The sequence below is a fragment of the Numenius arquata genome, chromosome 4, assembly GCF_964106895.1.
Source record: "Numenius arquata chromosome 4, bNumArq3.hap1.1, whole genome shotgun sequence".
NCBI lineage: Eukaryota > Metazoa > Chordata > Aves > Charadriiformes > Scolopacidae > Numenius > Numenius arquata.
In genome coordinates, this window is record NC_133579.1 from 29,709,228 (window position 1) to 29,729,773 (window position 20,546).

Genomic DNA, 20,546 nt, shown 5'->3' on the forward strand with positions numbered 1-20,546 from the left:
AGTAGGTTCCCTTTTATCATAATAACCATTTATTGTTAAAATGTGTTCTATAATTCTGTTCGAACAAAAGAAAAGTGGAATAGCAGCAGTCAATAATCTGCAAGTGCCTGAATAAGCTTCTATAATTTCAGAATTAAAAAAAATAAACATATGTATAAACTATATCCATATAAATACATGTTTTAGTGCATATTATGTTAAAAATATAAGTCTTCAAAGACATAATTAGCCGACAGGCATGAGGCATTTTAGAATACACTTCCAGAATAGCTGTTGCACTAATTCTTACCAAACTAATATTAATGTAAATCAGAAATAACTTCTCTAGCATCTGGGAAATTATGCCAATGTAATAGCACTGTAATTGAAATTGGAATCTGACAAGTTAATGAAGTGCAGCTACCCCAAGCATTTGCCAAGGCTGTAGAAGTCAGAATTAAACTCATAAAACCAAAATAATTCAGACATGAATCCAAATTTTTTTCTAGATCATCTCATTGTGCCTTGCTACTGCTGCGTGTTTTGCTCTATATGCTATTGAAAGAGTCAGGTAGCACAGCAGAAAGATATAAATTAAGGAGGAATCCAGATTATGATTTTTTTTTTTAATTCGTAAATGTAGAGTCATTTCATCTTCTGATTAAGTTACAATTGAGAGAAAAAAACCCAATCACCTCTAAAGTACGACTAGTTGAACATTCAACACATGCGTAAAGTCAGATTCATAGGTGCAGAATTGAATTTTACATTTTAATGACATCTCTAGTTATTCTAATCCCTTAGTAATGTTGTACAATATATAAAAAAATCCAGGCAATATTCTGCAGAGGGTAAGTGTATAGCTCTATCAGCCTTTCTGTATGTGTCCTGTGCCTAAACCAGTGAACCCATTGGATAAAATATGCATTTATTCTAGGTGGTTATTGCATTTTGTCTCACAGAATTAAGAATAAAATTTAAAATTTTAGGGTTAGCCACTTACTCTTTTCCTGGCTTTATGTTCAAGTAGTTCCTCTAATGAAATAAGTGTATAACTGCATTCAGAATCAAACTGTTTGCAAATGGACTTACTCATACATATAAATGAAATAAGTGTATAATTGCTTTTAGAGCCAAGCTGTTTCCAAGTGAAAATTACAGCATGTTATCATGTGTTCGAGCATGTTCTTAATGGCTTTTATATATGCGTGAAGAAATCATTTCAGCTTGTAGTTAGGCACATTTATTAGGATAATTATTCTAGTAGAATTGGGAAAAAGCTTTTGCTATTATATCGAAACTGGCATGACAAAAATATCTTACTATTTACTTTAAATAAAAGAATTATAAGTAAAATAATTGTAGATAAGGTTGGGGGGAGGTGCGATAAGCTGTATTTCATTAAGCTGGTTTCCCCTATTACAGTTTCTTGAGCTGACTGTTGCAAAAATTATTTCATTATCATGTTAAAAATATTGAAAGTATTTGCAGCTAAAAAGTGCATATTCAAGATTTTTTAAAAGGAAGTAGAGGAAAGAGAATCTTTGCAATACAGCAGGGAGGCCAAACACCAATTTTAAGTGTAATTTCTTTTATCTTTTCTACTAAATCTAGAAGCAAAATTCTGTAATGCTCAACAAGAATAGAACTACTTGAATAAACCAACTTAGTGGACATTTTTTAACAAATTCCAGAAAGACTGTTAATGAAAAGGAAAAATATTTGTTGACAAGCTTTTCTTTTTTAAAAATAAATGAATAAGCAAATGGTCACTCTCCATGTCTTGTTCAAAAATGTTCCCTGATATTCTGTTTATTAAATCATAAAAAAAATCCCAAGAGGTTTATTCTTATGTCATTAAGTATAGCACCAATATTTCATTTTGCATAACCATAAGATGTCCTGAGTTCTCATCACAAATGGCTTAACTGACTTTTTGACTGGTTGAATTTTTTGCTGTTCTGCCAGTACTCTAGCAAGGGGATCAGGAATGTTCTGTGGATATCACTTCAGACTTGTGTTGTCAAAATTCCTAGATTCATCTACTTCCTTCTGAGTTCTTGCATTGTTAAGGACAGTCTTCCATGGAAACTCACAGTAGTACTAGCTGATAGAAAAGTATTACTGATGGAAGTATTAGCCACAGATGCACCAGTCAGTTAATCTGTTGCTAACTTGAAATTTGTTTTTCCTTTTCCTAGATGACAAACTGGTGCCATATTGTCTTGCAATGCCTTAAAAACATTTAGAATATGATCCAAAATAATTTGCTGTCATATGAAATCATGACAAGGGACACGAGTTTAAAGTGTTGCTATTTTGATTTAATCTTTATACAGTTTAACATTAAATGCAAATAATATATATATTTTAGAATCAGTAATATATCACAGGATAAAAAATAGCTAATTGTCCTTATTAATGAGGCAATTGGATACATTTATTGCTTCTGTTATCCTGGATTCATCTTTATCTTTCTCAGAAATGTTGAAAATAATAATTGTTGTAATATATAAATAGTGATTGCATTTCTCCTTGTTCAAAACACTCAATCATTACAACTCAAATTATTTGGTCTAGAAAATTCCTTTCAGTCTAAAAAATGATAGTACATTTCAATCTATGCCAAATCATCAGTTTATACCAAATCATTTTAACAAGAAAATTAAAAATATAAATGGGAATTTATAATGTTCCTACATTGTTTCACATGACAAAAATGCATTGTATTACACAATACACATTAAACTGCTATTCCTACAGTAAGTTTTAAAATTAAAATTCAAAATTTTTTATAATAATTTTGTGTTCATTTCATTAAAGATTTTTTTGTACAATGTCAGGTTGTTGAAATACAGTGAAATGACATATTACAAGTTTCAGAAGATATTTACTATTTGATCAGGTGGTATCAGTAATCTCAAAACACTTGAGAACATTATGTTTTTCTTTTCAGTTATTATGCAAGACTGGAAAAGGTAGTGTGTTTTAGTAAATTCCCAAATTTAACAATATAACTTTATTGAAGTAATTGAGTCACTGATTTCAGTGTAGCTACCTTAATTTACATCAACTGAAGGTTTCAGGTAAATGCTATGCTTCACCACTGGATAAAAAAAGCACAGGAAAAAATATTCAACTAAAATAATTTAGAGAATTGACCCGCTGTTCTTTGAGCACTAAACTGTGTGAAATAATCATGACAATTTGTGGCTCTTCTGCTCAAAAGAGTTTTCTTCCTCCCCTGGGGCAATAAAGACACTTCATGCTTCTTCAATGTTAGGCAAATATTATAAAGTAAGTTGTGGGAAAGTAACGGAAGATTGGTGAGGAACATTGTAAACACACTCAAGTGACCTGCAGCTGAGGTGTCGAAAAACAAATATATCACACTAATCATCATTTAGTCTTGTGTGCTTGACAAGTAGAACGTTTGTGGTTAGATAACATAGGCCTGTGGTAGATTTAGAAGTACCTTATTGAACATGCTTGAGATTCCTGCACTGCTGTTGGAAATATCAAAGCACCATGGAAAACTTTGCCTGCTTGAATCCCTGAAATACAGGAGAGAACAAGCTCAAAAACCGTCTCTAGCAAGGACCAATGTCTGCAGTGCCTGCATTCCTGCTTGCATGCCTCTGCCTGGGTGCTGCTTCAGAGGTCCACCAGTTAGCGAGATACAGAGATTAAATTTAGTCTTTGCATTTCATCCATGGTTTTGTGGTTGTTCTGCATCCTGCCTCACATATAAGTTAATAAAATACACTTTTCAGAGATTCTGCCATAATGATTCAGTTTTCTTTCTTTTAATTAAGATAGCTGGGAACATCAATTATATCATTGATTTATGTGGAAGGAGGCAAGTCACCCAGGAGGAGTCTAGAGTTGCTATCCAATATTGCAGGGATAGGGTTAGAAAATAAGGCCAACCTGGAGTTGAATCTGGCAAGGGATGTTAAGGGTAACAACAAAGGATTCTATGTATGTAAATGGCCAAAAGAAGACTGAAGAAGATCTGGGCCTGCTGCTGAATGGGGCAGGGTGACAGGACAAAAGTCATGGAATTCAGAGGTACTCAGTACCTTCTTTGCCTCAGACTTTACCAGGAAAAACAGCCTTCAGGACCCCCAGGCTCCACATAGAATGGCTAGAACCAGTCAGACTTACCGCTGTGGAAGAGGAACAGTTTAGGGAACACTTAAACAAACTGGATATGCTTAAGTCTGTGGGGCCTGTTGGGTTGCAACCATGAGTGCTGAGGGAGCTGGCTGATGTCACTGCAAAGCCAGTCTAGGTTATCTTTGAACAGTCATGATGACTAGGAGAGTTTTGTAGACACTGGTAGACAGCATGTATCACTCCTAACTTTGAAAAGGGTAAGAAGGAAGATCTGGGGAACTAAAAGACAGTCAGCCCCACCTCACATCACTGCCCTGGAAAGATGATGGAGCATATACTGCAGGAAGCATTTCTAAATAAAAGAATGACAAGAAACTGCCTGTTAATAGTCAGCGTGTCTTTATCAGAGGGAAATTATGTCCGAGTAACCTGATAAGCTTCTACAATGAGGCCACTAGCTTGGTGGATGACTGGTGATATTTTTTACCTCTACTTTAGAAAAGTATTTGACAGTGTCTTCCCTAAAATGCATGTAGACAATCTGACAAAGTACGGGTTAGATAAATGAACAATGAAGTGGGTTAAAAACTGGCTGAACAGCCAGGTCCAGAGGGATGTGACAAGTGACATAAGGTCCATTTGGAAGCCAGTCACTAGTGGTATACCTGAGGGGTCAACTATCTTAATTAATTAATTAATACTGTCTTCATTTCTGACTTGGACAGTGCGACAGAGCGCACCCTTAGCAGGTTCACAGATGATACAAAACTGGTAGAAGTGGGTCTCTCAAAGGGTTGTGCTGCCATTCAGAGGAACCTGGACAGGCTGGAGAAATGGGCTGAGAGGAACTTCATGCAGTTCAACATGAAGAAATGCAAAGTCCTTCCCCTGGGAAGAAATAACCCCACGTATTAACACATGCTGGGGACTAATTGGCTGGAAAATAGTTTTGCCAAGAACGATCTGGGGTTCCTGATGGACAAGGTGAAAGCCAGAAATTTGCCCCCTTGTGGCAAAAAAGGCCAACACCATCCTGTCATGCATTAAGAAGAACACTGCCAACAGGTCATGTGAAGCGATCCTTCCTCTCTACTCAGCACTGGTGAGGCCATGTCTGGAGTGCTGGGTCCAGTTCTGGGTTCTCCTGTGCAATAAGACTCTCCTGTGCAAGTAGACTTACTGTAATGAGTCCAGAGCAGGGTAACAAAGATGGTTAAGGGACTGGAGCATCCATAATAGGAGGAGAAGCCGAGAGAGTAGGGACTGTTTGGGCTTGAGCAGAGGAGGCTTAGGGAGATCTTATAAATATCTTATGGAATGGTATGAAAAACAGGTATTTTCTCAATAGTGCCTGGTGGCAGGAAAAGAGGCAATGGACAGAAATTAAACCACCAGAAATTCCATCTGAACTCAAGAAAACACTATTTTACTGTGAGGGTGGTAAACCTCTGGTATATTGCACAGAGAGTTTGTGGAGTCTCCATCCTTGGAGATATTCAAAGCCTGACTTGGACATGGTCCTGGGCAACCTGCTCTAGCTGATCCTGTTGACCAGGGTGTTGGACTAGATCTCAAAATTTCATTTCCAACATAAGGTCCTTTTTTAGTGCTACTATGATTCTATGACTCTAACATACTGATGTCGGCCAGAGAAAGACAGGCCTAGTATGACAGCAGCGGTCTTGAGAAGTGAAGACACAGGCTGCAATGTAGAGTAGCAGGAAGACTGTATTCCCAAACCTTATTGATACACAGCAGACAAATATTTAACCAACAATACCCCAGCCCAGACTCTAAGAAGGATTCCTTCATTGTTTCTTCAACAAAAATAATAATTACGAAAACAACAACAAAAAAATTAATTACTGTCATGACATCTTGTTTTTAAACAGATCAGTTAATTTATTAGCCTTTCTACAGCAAGAGTGAAGTTGATGTGCACATTGGATTTATTCAAGATGAGAATAATAAATATTTTGACTAGAATAGTCACATCGAATTAGATTTGAGGCTTGATTAATCTATTATAGCTTTCTCGAAAAAGTGTAGCAGATTATTCTTCTAATTTTTATTATTTAAAAGGCATTTTAAACCTTAGAGTAGAAGATTGTATATGTTTTCAATAGCTGCTCTAGTTTTGCAAATTCTTGTTATCCACATAGCAATCCATTTTGATTTTGGCTAAACTCTTGAATTCATTTGTGTTTCTGTGTCCAACTTGACATAAATTCTAACCACTGCATGGCAAGAATATTGACAAATTTAATACAGTCAAAAAGTTCTTTGTTCATGGGTCATGAAATGGGCAATAGAAAAAGGAAAACAGTTATTTTATGTCTTCTGCCAGATGAAAACATCCAGATGATGGCTAGTAACACAGACGTACCTATACAATGTGGCAGCTAAGATCTATTCAATATAAAATTGGTATGAAATGCCATGTCATCTGCCTGGAAAATTAGAACATAAATGAAGCTTCAGGGAGACGAAACCTGAAGCATAGAGAACCGTCTCAAATACGAACATATTTCTTATTACTACTGAAGTTCTTCAACTGATGGTAGGAATATTTTCTATAAGGTCTATGAAAGATGGAGTTAAACAGAACATATCCTTCAAAATTATTTTTTATCTGAATTCCTTGTGACTTATAAAAACATAGGTTTGCTAACATGATTAGCACAATATGGCTCTGTGAGATAATAGAAATTGCCTATTAGGCATACTGATTACACTAAATATATGAGCTTGTTAAAGTTTAAAAAATTATTTTGTTTTAAACAATTATACTTTGTTTCTCCTCATGTGGTTCTTTTGTTTTGATGAAAGTTCTTAGTTTCTTTTCATAATTTTACTGTTACCAGGTCTATTTCTGCAGAAGGCTCTGTGCTCCTAGGCATAAGTACTGCCATTGACATCAGTTTGACTTTTCCTGTTCATAAACTCATGACTTAACGTACTTTGCTAGTGACCAGTGCAGGATTCCAAACAAGTATCTACTTTTAATTCCTTAGATTGGGTTATTCTCATAGCATTTCAATAACTGCTTCCTTACCTGAAATTTTTTCCATGTATTTTTTAATATAATAAAAAAATGTTTAAATTTGGAAAGTCTACGGAGAAGACAAAGGTGGTTTCCTCTTCCCATGACATTTCTCTCAGCATTTAATTGACCAGTTTGTTTTCTTTTTATTTTGAAACAGGATCTACAACTTTATACTAGTTAAGGTTGCACTTGAGAAACACACAGTACTGCATTTTGAATTCTCACAACACATGTAAAAGAATAATTACGTACTTTGACATCTTTTTCTTTCATTTTGTCAGACAGGGTTAAACTGTGTATATGCATACAATCTCTTACTTTTTTCTCTTGTCAAAATTTTATGTTGAGCTCATATATGCATTAAAAGAAATGGTGTAATAAAACTAAGCGATATAATTACTGCAATGATCAACCTTAAAGACTGCAGGAGAGAAATAATACCTTATTTCAAATATACAAACATACCATTTTTGCATTTGTGGTTATTGTCCCAGCTATTTCAAATGTGAGCAAAGATACCTTTCTTTAACAAGAAGTATACATACTGAGCTTCAATGGCAGATACACTGGGAGATAATTACATAGTGGTAGAAGATGCAAAGCTGAAATTGCAACAGTTTACAATATTTCATTGCATATATTTCCACTACTCTATCATTTATAGCTAAAAGCAAATAGATCATAACAGAGATGTACAGCTAGAATGATTTTACTGCTACTAGAAGCACAGTCAATAAATATTTTTTCTTTCTTCTTCTCTCTTTTCTTTCTTTTTTCCTTTTATTTTTTAAAGGATATAGTACCCATAAATTTTTTGGATTGACAGCCTAGAAGATTGAAATTCTCAATTTATCCACCGAACAAGTATCATGTAGCTGAGGTAATAATCCTTCCATATACCTCAGCCCTGACCAGGAGTGACCAGACAGAGGTTGGAGCTCCATTTCCATTCAATCCTTGGCCTTTGTGCTGACTTTGCCAGTGAGGAGAGTGATTAGCGCTAGCTGAGGGGTGGCTTTTGTGAAGGAGATGCTTGCCTGCTATGATCAGTATTGACACCAAACAGAGAATAAATCACATTTCTGGACATCCAAAGAGACAGAGCAATAGCAAGAACTACAGTCAGCATAAACATAACTATAAATTTCTTTTATTGCACCTACCACCTGAAAGCTCACAAGCTTGCTGGTAGTCTGTGCAAAGACAACAAACTGAGCTAAATGCACATTGCGATAAATTGACTTTGCCTGTGACCTTTCTCTGTGCTTAATCCAAAATCCTCTGAGAGATTATTTCTGTGTTAATTGATGTTCAGGAATCACCTCTCTAGTGTAGAAACAAGGGAAAGCTAAAGGAAGCTTGTTTCTTTTGTGCCTTCTTTACTAAAAACTGACTGAAGTTCTTGTAGTCTACTTATGTGAAAATATCATGATTATCCTTTTGAGTCACCCAAGGAGTCTGGTCTGACATGGGAACATAATGGCAATTTCTGTCTTATTCTTTAGAAAGAGGAGTAGTAAATATAGGCAACTCATAGGCAGTTCTGCATGAGTCCTCAGCTGTGCTCATCTGCTACCTTTGACCAGCAATGGACTACTTTCTGGTGCCTCTGTGGTGGTATGTCAACTGGAACAATCCAGTCAATGAAAAGAGTGAGTTTTTTCTGTCTAGTTCTCATGTAACATGCCAAATATGTGAAGAGAAGTCATTACTAAGCAGCTTGTGAGGGTTTTTGAGGAGAAGGTAGGGATTACATAAAAACCCTTGCGCAAATAGATAGCCTGAAATTGCAACAGCTCTACATGGGGGTGCTCATGGGTATGGGGCAGTCCTATGCAGGACAGAGTACACAGAAGGGTCAGGAACCACCAGCACTTCTCCAGTAGAGTCACAATTATAGCACTGCAGAATAAGAGCACTTACAGTCCCTCAGGGTGGGTGAAAGCCTGAACAATGCAAGCTGTGGCTTGCCAGAGAACTAACACTCAAAGATTCAACCAGGAGAACTATATGGGACAGAAGGAATGCTGCCTCTAATATTTACAAGAAAAATGTGCCTATCTTTAGATTTATTTGAGAGATGGTTATATATGTATTACATGTTATTCATATTATTCATTGCAATTCATTCAGTGAGATTTCCTTAAACAGAAGAAAGCGAAAATAAAAGTAAAAGCTCATAAATCGGACTAGATATTTTACAGAAAAAAATGTACATTCCTTTCACTTTCAATGAAGCAATTCTGCATCAGGTCAGATCAAATGTACATGTAGCCCAATAATCTGTTTCTGACAGTGGACAGGAACAGATGCCCAGAGAAAGGGATAAATCAGGCATGCAGTTCCCCAGGATATCTGACAGCAAAAGTGCAGCTTCTGGACTTGCAGGGCTAGACAGAGTGATTTTGTATTTTTTCAGGCTTGAGTGTTTTTTCTTCCATATATGTCCTGTTGCTTTTTCAATCTGTATTAACTATGACACCTACTGGTTTAAAAAGATGCCTCTAACTCATGTGACTGGAAATATGATGAACAATCATTGCTTTTTTACCTTCTCTATGCCTACATTTTTATAGACCTGTATCATACTTCTTTGTCATGGTTTAACCCCAGCCAGCAACCAAGCACTACGCAGCTGCTTGCTCACTCCCCCCAAACCACGATGGGCAAGAGAATCAGAAGAGTAAAAGTGAAAAAACTCATGGGTTGAGATAAATAGAGTTTAATAAATAAAGTAAAAGCCCCACACACAAGCAAAGAAAAACAAGGACTTCATTCACTAATTCCCATTGGCAGACAGTTGTTCATCCATCTCCAGTTTCCTGGAGCTTCCTGGAGTTTTCCAGGGCTCCATCACACATAACTGTCACTTGGAAAGACAAATGCTGTAATTCCAAAAGTACCCCCCACTTTCTTCTTCTTCCCCCAGCTTTATATGCTGAGCATGATGTCATATGGTATGGAATATCCCTTTGGCCATTTGGGTTCAGCTGACCCAGATGTGTCTCCTCCTAACTTTTTGTTCACCCCCAGCCTACACATAGCTTCATTAAGGACAAATCATACCTAACATATTTGGTGGCATCCTACGATGGCATTCCAGCATTGATGGATAAGGGAAGAGCAACTGACATCATCTACCTGGACTTGTGCAAGGCATTTGACACTGTCCCGCACGACATCCTTGTTTCTAAGTTGGAAAGACATGGATTTGAGAGATGGACCACTTGGTGGATAGGGAATTGGCTAGACAGCTGCTGCACTCAAAGAGCTGTGGTCAATGGTTTGACGTCCAAATGGTGACCAGTGATGAGTGGCATTCCTCAGGGGTTGGTACTGGGACTGCTATTATTTAACACTTTTGCTGGAGACATAGATGTTGGGATTAAGTGCACACTCAGCAGGTTTCCTGATGACACCAAGCTGTGTGGTGCGGTAGACATGCTGGAGGGAAAGGATGCTATCCAGTGGGACCTGGACAGGCCTGCGAGATGGGCCCGTGCCAACCCCATGAAGCTCAAAAACGTCAAGTGTAATGTCCTGCACCTGGGTTGGGGCAATGCCAAGTACAAATACAGTCTGGGTGGAGAATGGATTGAGGAGGAGAAGCCTTGAGGAGAAGGATTTGGGGATGTTGGTTGATGAGAAGCTCAATGTGACTTGGCAATATGTGCTTGCAGCCCAGAAAGCTAATTGTATCCTGGGCTGCATCAAAAGAGGTGTGGCCAGACAAGTCAAGGGAAGTGATTCTGCCCCTCCATCTCACTCTCATTAGACTGCACCTAGAGTAGTACACCCAGCTCTGGAGTCCTCATCACAGGAAGGACATGGACCTGTTGGAAAGGGTCAAAGGAGGGCCATGAAGATGATCAGAGGCCTGGAGCACCTCTCCTATGAAGACAGGCTGAAAGAGCTGGGGTTGTTCAGCCCAGAGGAGAGAAGGCTCCTGGGAGACTTTATAGCAGCCTTCCAGTAAAGGAGGCCTACAGAAAAAGTGGAGAGGGACTCTTTATGAGGGAGTATAGTGATAGGAAGAGGGGTGATGGTTTAAAACTGAAAGAGGGTAGATTTTGATCAGATATTAGGAAGAAATTCTTTACTGTGAGGGTGGTGAGGCACTGGAACAAGTTGCCCAGTAAGTTATGAATGCCCCTTCTCTGAAAGCGTTCAAGACCAGACTGGATGGGGTTTTGAGCAACCTGATCTAATGGTAGGTATACCTCCCTAGCGCAGTGGGGTTGGAACAAGATGATCTTCAAGGTTCCTTCCAACTCTAACCATTCTATGATTCTATGATTCTGCTCACTCATGGGGTGGTGTGAGGAGCAGGAAAGGCATTGATTGCTTAGCAACAACCAAACCCACCAGTATTCTATTAACACTGTTCTCATCCCAAATCAAAAACATAGCACTATATCAGCTGCTAGTAAGAAAGTCAACTCCATCCTAGCTGAAAACATGACACCTTCTAAGCATTTCTTTTCTGTAAAGCAGAATCTTCACTTTGATTGTTTCTTCTATGGAAACTCTTCATGCTCTTTGTTTCTATACTTTTCACAACTGCTCTATATCCCTTTTGAGGGACACACATCCCTCTCTAGACACTCCTATTGAGACCAGAGATGCACATAGTGTTGAAGGATTGACTGCACTGTCAATTTGTACAAAGAAGTAAAGATGTCTTCAGATTTATTCTCTCTTCCTTCCCTAAAAACTCCTAACACTTTTTGATTCTTGGATTATTGCAGAGCACTAAGCTGTCATTTTCACAGAACTATCAGTTATAACCCCATCAGTGGGTAGGAACAGTCGGCTTATAGCCATTCAATTTTTATATAAAATTAGGATTTTACATACATTGCACACATTAAAATAAGTGCATCACTCTACATTATCTCCACTGAATTGCAATTGACTTTTTGTCACTCAATCAGTAACAGTACATTAGTTGGCTGGTAAAATGATTTATTGTTTTTTTTGTTGATGGAAAAAATGTAGTTCATCTTTTGTAGTTTACTTAAAAGCAAACAGCAAAAACAAAAAAAAAGCCCTGTGTTGTAAAGGAGCATGACATTATCTGAGCAAAAAAAGAGAGGATGGTGGAGACAACTCTTCATTCTCTGGGGATTTGTGAATACTCTATGTGTGCAGTTTCAGGCTGGCTGTGTTCATACAATGCAAAAGAATGATTGAAGCCTGCTGTCATGAGAAAGCCATAGAGCTTAATTAAAATAACTTACAGTTTAATAAAATAGCCATATACCACTGTGACTATCTTAGTGAAGTAAATTGTCCTTTTGCTTACATAAAGGGTAGCAAAGCTGGCACATCATGTTGCAAAAATACCCCAGATACTACCAGAATAGACATATGTTTCCTGACAACTTGCTGGACCCTTGCACCATCCCCCGTACTCAAACACAAAAATAAAACCTTGTGATTTTATTCAAGGGAGGAAGTGGGTAGATATTTCATGAAGTTGCATAACCAGAGCTAGAATGGAAATAAGAGCTGACCCAGACAGAGAAGAAAGGAGACAGACAGTCCTTCAACATAGGCAAACCTGTTCCTAACATAACACCCCAAGATACATATATTCTTCCAACTTCTCTCCTTTCAGCTGCATGACTTCAGGAGATTTAAAGAAATAAATGAAATATGAAAGAAAACAGACCACCCACTCTCAGCAGCATGCAGTTATGGATCTAAGTAATCAATCAGTGCAACATTCTGCCCCTAACAAGAGCTTGAACCCCTAGCAAAATTAGGGCTCCTTTAAATGTAGTTATTAATAGCAACACTAACTGAAGTGACTTGCTGCCCGGGCAAGCTAGCTGAACAAGTTTGCAGTTCAGAAAATGACAGCCACTCAGTGCCTACAATTGCCTTAGGAAGAGCACTGACAGAGTCTATGGAAATGTTCATTAACTCAGACATATGTTCATTAGGTCAGTTCAGTCTCTCCAGACATTCTTGATTACTGTTTTCCCCATGGCAGACTTACAAAACCAGGGAGGGAAAGGGATACACCAGATGTAGGGCAAGATTCTCTGGCCCATTAAATCTGTGATCAAATATGTCAAAACAGGCACTTCTATTAATAGGAGAGCCTGTGGATGATGAGAAATGTTTCTTCTTCACAAGGTATGGGTTTACCAAGGGGCTTATCCCTGAGAAAGTACCAGGGATTTGGACTCCTACCTGACTCACACTCCCAAAATGCTCTGTGCTTATTTCAGTGATCTGCAAGTGCAGCCAAACTATAAAATAGCAAAATTTGTCAAATCATGCAAAATTATTCAGAAGAGCTGATGTTTGAGAAGATGTTAAGGAACTTTAGAGGGACCCAGCAAAGTGAAAAAATGTCAGAAAGATATATTGGTTTAATTTACATGTAGCCATAATCTTCATGAACTAAAGATACATTTTATGAGCCACCAGGTCTCTTTAACTCAGTCTGTTTTAGACTGTTTTCTGAATGTTTTTATAGACCTGGTTACAGTGGAGGTAGATTTTTTTTATTTATTTATTTAGCAGAAAAGAAATATAATAGATGGCTGGAGGAAACAATATTAGGTCAAGCTTTTTTTCGCTGAAACATAAGCTTCCTCTCCTGAAGTGCTGAAACATCTCTATCATCATAAAATTAAATTTAATTTTCCTTTCCATCAAATTTTTAGTCAAGAAACTTCTCAACATAAATCTGGGTGAAATGTCATATTGACAGGAATAGAAAAAAAGAATGAATAAAATGTTATCTGAGACCAACTTTTTGGTATTCATAATTTTTCATACACAAAATTTCAATTTTCATATTTAAATATATTTAGTGAAAATGCAGTGAGCCAAAGTTCTAGGAAAAGTGAGAATCTCCAGCAAATGTCTTTTTTTTTGATGAAGGAGCATTTCCTTTCAGAAATAAAAATTAGTCAGAAATTTTCCAGTTATTACAAGGCAAAATTTGTTCTTAACCCCTCTACAAAGTTAATTAATAATTTCAGTTCTTCTTTTAAACTATGTATTCACACCACTGAATATTGCTGACACCGGGTCAATTGTTTACATTTTTCTCCCTGAAACAACTTCAGCACAGTTCAGTCATCTATGTAGTACTACTAATAGTTTTTCTTCCGTGTTTACTTTATCTCTATACTTTTCTTTGGGGAAGGGGAAGAATACATCATACAACAACATTGCACTGTGAAGATCTTTGGCAGTTAAGAGGTACTTCAGTGCTTAGGATTTACTAGGACACTGGAAACAAGACAAGAAAAAAATTCCTATAAATTCCCTAAAAGACTATATAATACTAATTAAGAAATTTCTGAAAAAAAAAAAAATAAAAATCACAACTGTATAGTCCAGTTAATGCTATATTATCAGATTATCTGAAGGGCTATATAGCAACCCAGATTTTTATTTAATGAACAATTGTGTTTTCACTGTCACAGTGAATGTGACAAGTAAGAACTCTGGCATGTGACATAAGGTACGATAGTCTGACAGTTTTGTTCCAATGGTGGCTGCTGGCAGCAAATAGACAGTTATTGCTTCATTATTTGATATTCAAATTAATGTTTTACCATGCTAAAATATCGTTAATTATATTATTAAAGATACTGCTCATTATTCATGAAAAGTACTCTACATTCTAATACATGGAGCTCAAAATTTATCAGATACATAAAATGTGATTTTCAGTGAGAAAAAACACATCTCCCATAGCATGCTACAGATATTTGAGGATCCTGAAATATCAAAGAAAGAAATCTGTCATAGGTAATATAAAAACATTGAGTAGTCTGGTACTTGACATAACAGGGATAGAAATAATCTCTACAGATCAGCTCCTTTACTCAGTGAAGACTACTTAATCTCTAGAGGAAGTTTCTGACCAAACTAGTCAACATACTCATCTTCCTTTGATCTTGATTTGATCGCTGCTATAAAAAATGCCAAAGGGAAATAAACATGAAGAAAAGTATATATACACTTTTGTATGGATGTACTTATTTGTAAACTTCAACCTCTGTGTGCAGGCTCACAGTTAACATTGTCATAAAGTGAATATTTATAGAACAATTTAGGTTGGAAGAAGCTCTGGGAGGTTGTCTGGAAGTTGTTACCAAACTCAGAGCTAATTTCAATGGTCTAGGCAGCTTCTGTTAGCTCAGAAAAGACCACAAAATAGAAAAAACGTACTAGTCCTATAATTACTGCTTTCCAAATACTGTAGTATTTAATTTTTCTTTCCAACATGTAATAAATTAAAATGCATTCTCTGTATTCTGTAAAGCTTTCATTTATTTCAAAAATATAGCCTCTAGTTTCGTTGCCATTCACTAGGAGTTTTTGCAAATGTGTGAGCCTTAAATTATGCAGACTTACATGACTGCAGTTTTCACAGCTGTTAAACTGAGTTTGCTTTTTAAAAACTTACTCAAGAATCAGTTAATGGAAAAGTATCTTAATTAGTTGTTTAGAGGACTAGATGTTTTTTCCTAAGCAGATTTTTAAATTAATAGTATTAAACAGCTCAGGTGTAAACAAACCAAAATACAGAATTTCCTACCAATTGTAGCTTATTACACGTACAAACTTTTAAGTTTTTTTTTTTTTTTGAAAAAAAAAAAAAAGAGGATAGTGGAAGTAGAATTTAGGTTTGGGTTTGGTGTTTTTTTTTTTTGCGTGTGTGTTGTTTTTTGTTTTTTGTTTTTTTTTTTTAAATTAACATTGAGATAACAATTATATACATACATATATATATATATGTGACGAAACGGGAAAAAGGACTTCACTCAGAGGTTCAAATTAACAATTTATTTGGACTTCACTCACAGGTCCAATACGTCACTATTGCGAGTTCTATGTGTACAATGGCGATTACACTATTGCAATTTAAAATCAATTCGCGGAATACACTTTTGCAACCTACAAGTGATCCCGAAAAGTAACGACACAAACCACAAGCGCGCTAGATATTAATACCTTAAAAGAGTGCACAAATCACGATCTAAATAGCATGCCATATACCATACGTATGTTTCTTTATCACTTACCCTTTCTCTCAGGTAAGGTCGCTCAGTCCCTGGGAAGTTACCCTGTACAGCATCCTGGACAAGGGGGGGGACGAATCTCCTACAGGCCAGCTGTATCGTTGGAAGATTACCCCCCATTTTCCTCCTCAAACCTTGAGGTTTATATTTCCTGATTCTGTGGGGGTGCAGGATTATGCCTGAGTGGATTACACTATCTGGGATGTTTACCTCTGGTGGTGCGATGGCCAAGTCTCTGTTGCCAATTTTGTGATGTCTAGCACTCAAAGTCATGGGACTAGTGGTGGGATGGGACTCAGGGCATTTTATTTGTTAAGGGAGTTAAGGCTCCATTCGGTTTCGGTTCTTATTATGATGCAATCTTGAGACAACCCCGGGCTGAGCCGTTTTTGCAGCTCCCCCCAAGTTATCTCTGCATAGACAAGGCAAGGCGGAGATGAAGCTGAGTCGGATGACAACCCCCTGCATCTCACCTATTGTCCTCTGAAACCGGTTTGGCTGGGTGCTCCCATACAATATACACACACATAGTTATGCCCTTCCTCTGCAGTCACTCTATAGGACTACCTGGAAACTTACAGTAGCATTAACAATTCAACATTAGCCACACAGAGTTCACGCATGTAGCAGACTGCGGTAGGAAAAGGCAAAATTTCTTGGATTCAGTGTGGGCACACTTGCTTCCTGACTGGCTCTGAATAATGCTGCTGTCCTCTGTCCCTACAGGTACTTTTTGTCCTCCCCTGGGGGGAGTGATCTTCCAACATCCTAGCTCCCTGACCTCATTCTATCAAATGATAGAAAAAGGTAATATTAGCAATGTATTAAAAAGTGGTTAGACTCACCAGGATCATCTTGCAGAAGTGGCCAGGAAGCCGGTGGCACAAATTGGGTGACCGATATGTGGGGGTGGTGGTGTGGGTTGCTGAACCACCAGGGGTAGGCAGCATTGAAACACTGCTGTTCTTGACTGGCTTTCATAGGATGTCATTTAACCTCTAAGTACCTCCATTAATAAATTAAGGATAGGACCATTCTGTGGGTATAACACAAAGCTTATTTAAGAGTTGCAAAGTCTTTTTGTGGCTCCTCAGAGAAGAGCTTTAATGGTGTAAAACAACATCAGGTGCTAAAACTGTAAATCCTTTAATGACAGAGCCTTGGACTCCTGAGATCCTCCACAAGGTGATTAAAAGAAGTGCCATGAACAACTGTAATGAAAACACTACTGAAAACAAAAATAATAACAATGTACCAGGGTGTCAGTTTGGGCAAGATATTTCTGCTGATGACTTTTAAAGAAAAGAGAATTTCAGTGCCTTGGTACTGTTTTTTAAAAAAACTATTTAAATTCTGAATCCTAAAAAGTGTATTCTTAACCTGTCCTTAACTTAGGTCATAAATGGAACTACACACATGAATAAGCCATCCTTATGGCTCACAAAATTAAAAAATCTAAATAATTGCAAACTATAATTCTATATTTTCTTTGTATCATTGACTTAAGGGACTTCATTACAGCACCTCATTAGTCAACTTCAAATGAATTTAAATGCATCACTTGCTGCATACAAAATGCAGTAGTTCCTGATGCCTATGGGGCACACATATATGAGTTGTTCAGAAGTTGTCTAAAATCATGGGTTAGGTTCCCAGTCACAGTTCTACTGAAGTCAGCAAGGGTGATTCTCTCCCCTCTTGCACTTGTATATCAGCCATGAGTGTCACAGCTGAAGTTAATGCCTTCAAATACTGTATTGACAGAGTTGTGCATTTCATAATAACAAGTTCTTCTTCAGCTTGCTAATTTAGAATACTTTGTATGTTAATTGAGAAAAATCTGGAATTGCTGACATTTAAAGAGTTGTCCTCTGACTACTTCAGAAACAAACTACTATGGTTTATTGGGCCAATCAATCCTTTAAGCTATGCAAATGAATGCATGTTAATATGTTTCTTTCTTTTTTACAGTTAAAAATGACATATTGAGTTGTGTCAAAGTATCCTAACATTTCTCTATAACTTTTTTAAGAATGTGAAATCTTCATACTAAGTAGGCCAGTTCTAAATTACTTAGTAAAACTGGTTCTAAGGGAGGAAAATAAAGCACATTACATTTCACATATCTCTAATCAGAAAATATTATAGACACAGAGAAAAGCTTTTCTGTAAGGAGATGTATGAAGTATGAAGTATTTTTATTAAATTCACAGTGGTGCAGGAAATAATAGAAAACAGAGGTGAAAACAACTTAACCAAACCAAAGTTTACATTGTCTGTGTTTTAGTTTGCAAAGTGTTCGGCATTAATTCCATTATTGCTGTCTAACAACCAGACAACCTGTTGAGGGAGAATAGCATTTTGTGTGACAAGGATTATGAGAAAAGTTAACACAAACTTCAAAGAAAATCTGAGAATTTTAAAGTGATATTTTTGTTACTTGTCCATCTTAAAAATAGTGATCATGACTTACATTACAACTGTGCTTCAGCTGTATTTAGTACATTTGAAAAAAGTATTAATAAAACATGTGAAGCTAATAAGCGGATTAAAAGGAGAATTGGATACATTACAACCCAACCGTTCCTTAATAACTAATATATTTTTAATCACTTCTTCTGAAATGCAGGATATTCTCCCCCTTACTCACACATTTTTTGTCTGATAACATGTAAATTAATGAAACTTAAAAAAATTAAGGTATAGATTCATGGTTTATCTTCTTTAGTTTAAAAATATCACATTATGAACATACCTTCATTTACTGCTTTGCCACTGTTTTGCTTTGGTCTGCACATGTCTTTATAGCTAATTAAAAGTACCAGTTGTCCAAATGAACTAAACAATATGTAGCATTTTAGCAGTATTTTTAACTTAATCATGCAAGCACATGATAAAGAACTTATTTGGCTCATATCTAAAATGTCATTGCCCAAGACAAACATTTTTTTATTCCAAGAATGATGCAGTTGGAATTTAAATATTTTCTGCTAAAAACCCCTCTTTACCCAATACCTACATTAAACCTGTAAAATGACTCCAGCATTGCGTTTCAGTTTTGGCAACTCTAACCTACATTTCAGGGACATGTACTTATTAGGCTTTGGATAACTAAAGAAATTTAAAATTCCTGTTTTAATACATCTCATTCATTAGTTTGTTGTAAAATTATAATTCTCAAAAGAACATGTTTTTCTTTCTAGCATAGAGCTATTGAGATTGAGGTTTGTTCATTTCTGTGAATATAAATATGTACATTTTTCTCCACAGTTTAAGATGAACATTGACTTTATCATGTGATTAATTTAATAAAGGTTTTCAGCAAGTTCCCAGGACCTCAAATGGCCTGGTTGGCATTCTTGATGTAAACGTAATTTCATTATCTTTATGGCTTGTTTAGAGTCAGACAAACAACTGCACAAGCTTAACTCTGTTCCACTCAGAACAATGAATGGCTAGTACAGCATAGAGAAACATGCTTTGTCTGCTGGAAATTTGCAGAACTGAAGAAGATGCATTTGAAGTAATATGACATTTTGTTATCACATCAGATGAAAGATTATTATTATTTTTTAAATTTTGCCTTCATTTGCATTTATTTTCTTAGAATTTTTGTTTTATTTTCTAATGGAACATTTAGCCAATTCATTGAAAAAATATTTTTTTTTCTGCTGAAAAATCCTCATCTGCTTTATTAATAGCCAGTAATAAAACAAGGTGAAATATAAAATATTCTCTTGGGGTCAGACCTCTCCAAAGCAGAATTATACCTGAATTTGTGGTGATTCTTTTCTTTCTCTAAAATTATATGACAAGATATGATGACTCTGCAATATATTTGTTCAAAACAAAGCAAAATATCATAAAACCATAGAATAGATTGGGTTTGAAGAGACCTTTAAAGGTCATCTAGTCCAACCTTCAAGGACATCTTAAACTAGATCAGGTTGCTCAGAGCCCTGTCCAACCTGACCTTGAATGTTTCCGGGGACGGGGCATCTACTGCTTCTCTGGGTGGTGTTCCAGTGTTTCACCACCCTCATTGTAAAAAATTATTCCTTACATCTAGTCTGAATCTACCCTCATTCAGTTTAAATATTACCCCTTGTCCTATCACAACAGGGCCTACTAAAAAGTTTGTCCCCATCTTTCTTATAAGCCCCCTTTAAGTATTGAAAGGCTGCAATAAGGTCTCCCAGAGCCTTCTCTTCTCTGGGTTGAACAATGCCAGCTCTCCAGGAGGGTCTCACCAGAGCAGAGTACAGGGGCAGAATCACCTCCCTTGACCAGCTGGCTGCACTTCTTTTGATACAGCCCAGGCTACGGATGGCTTTCCGGGTTACGAG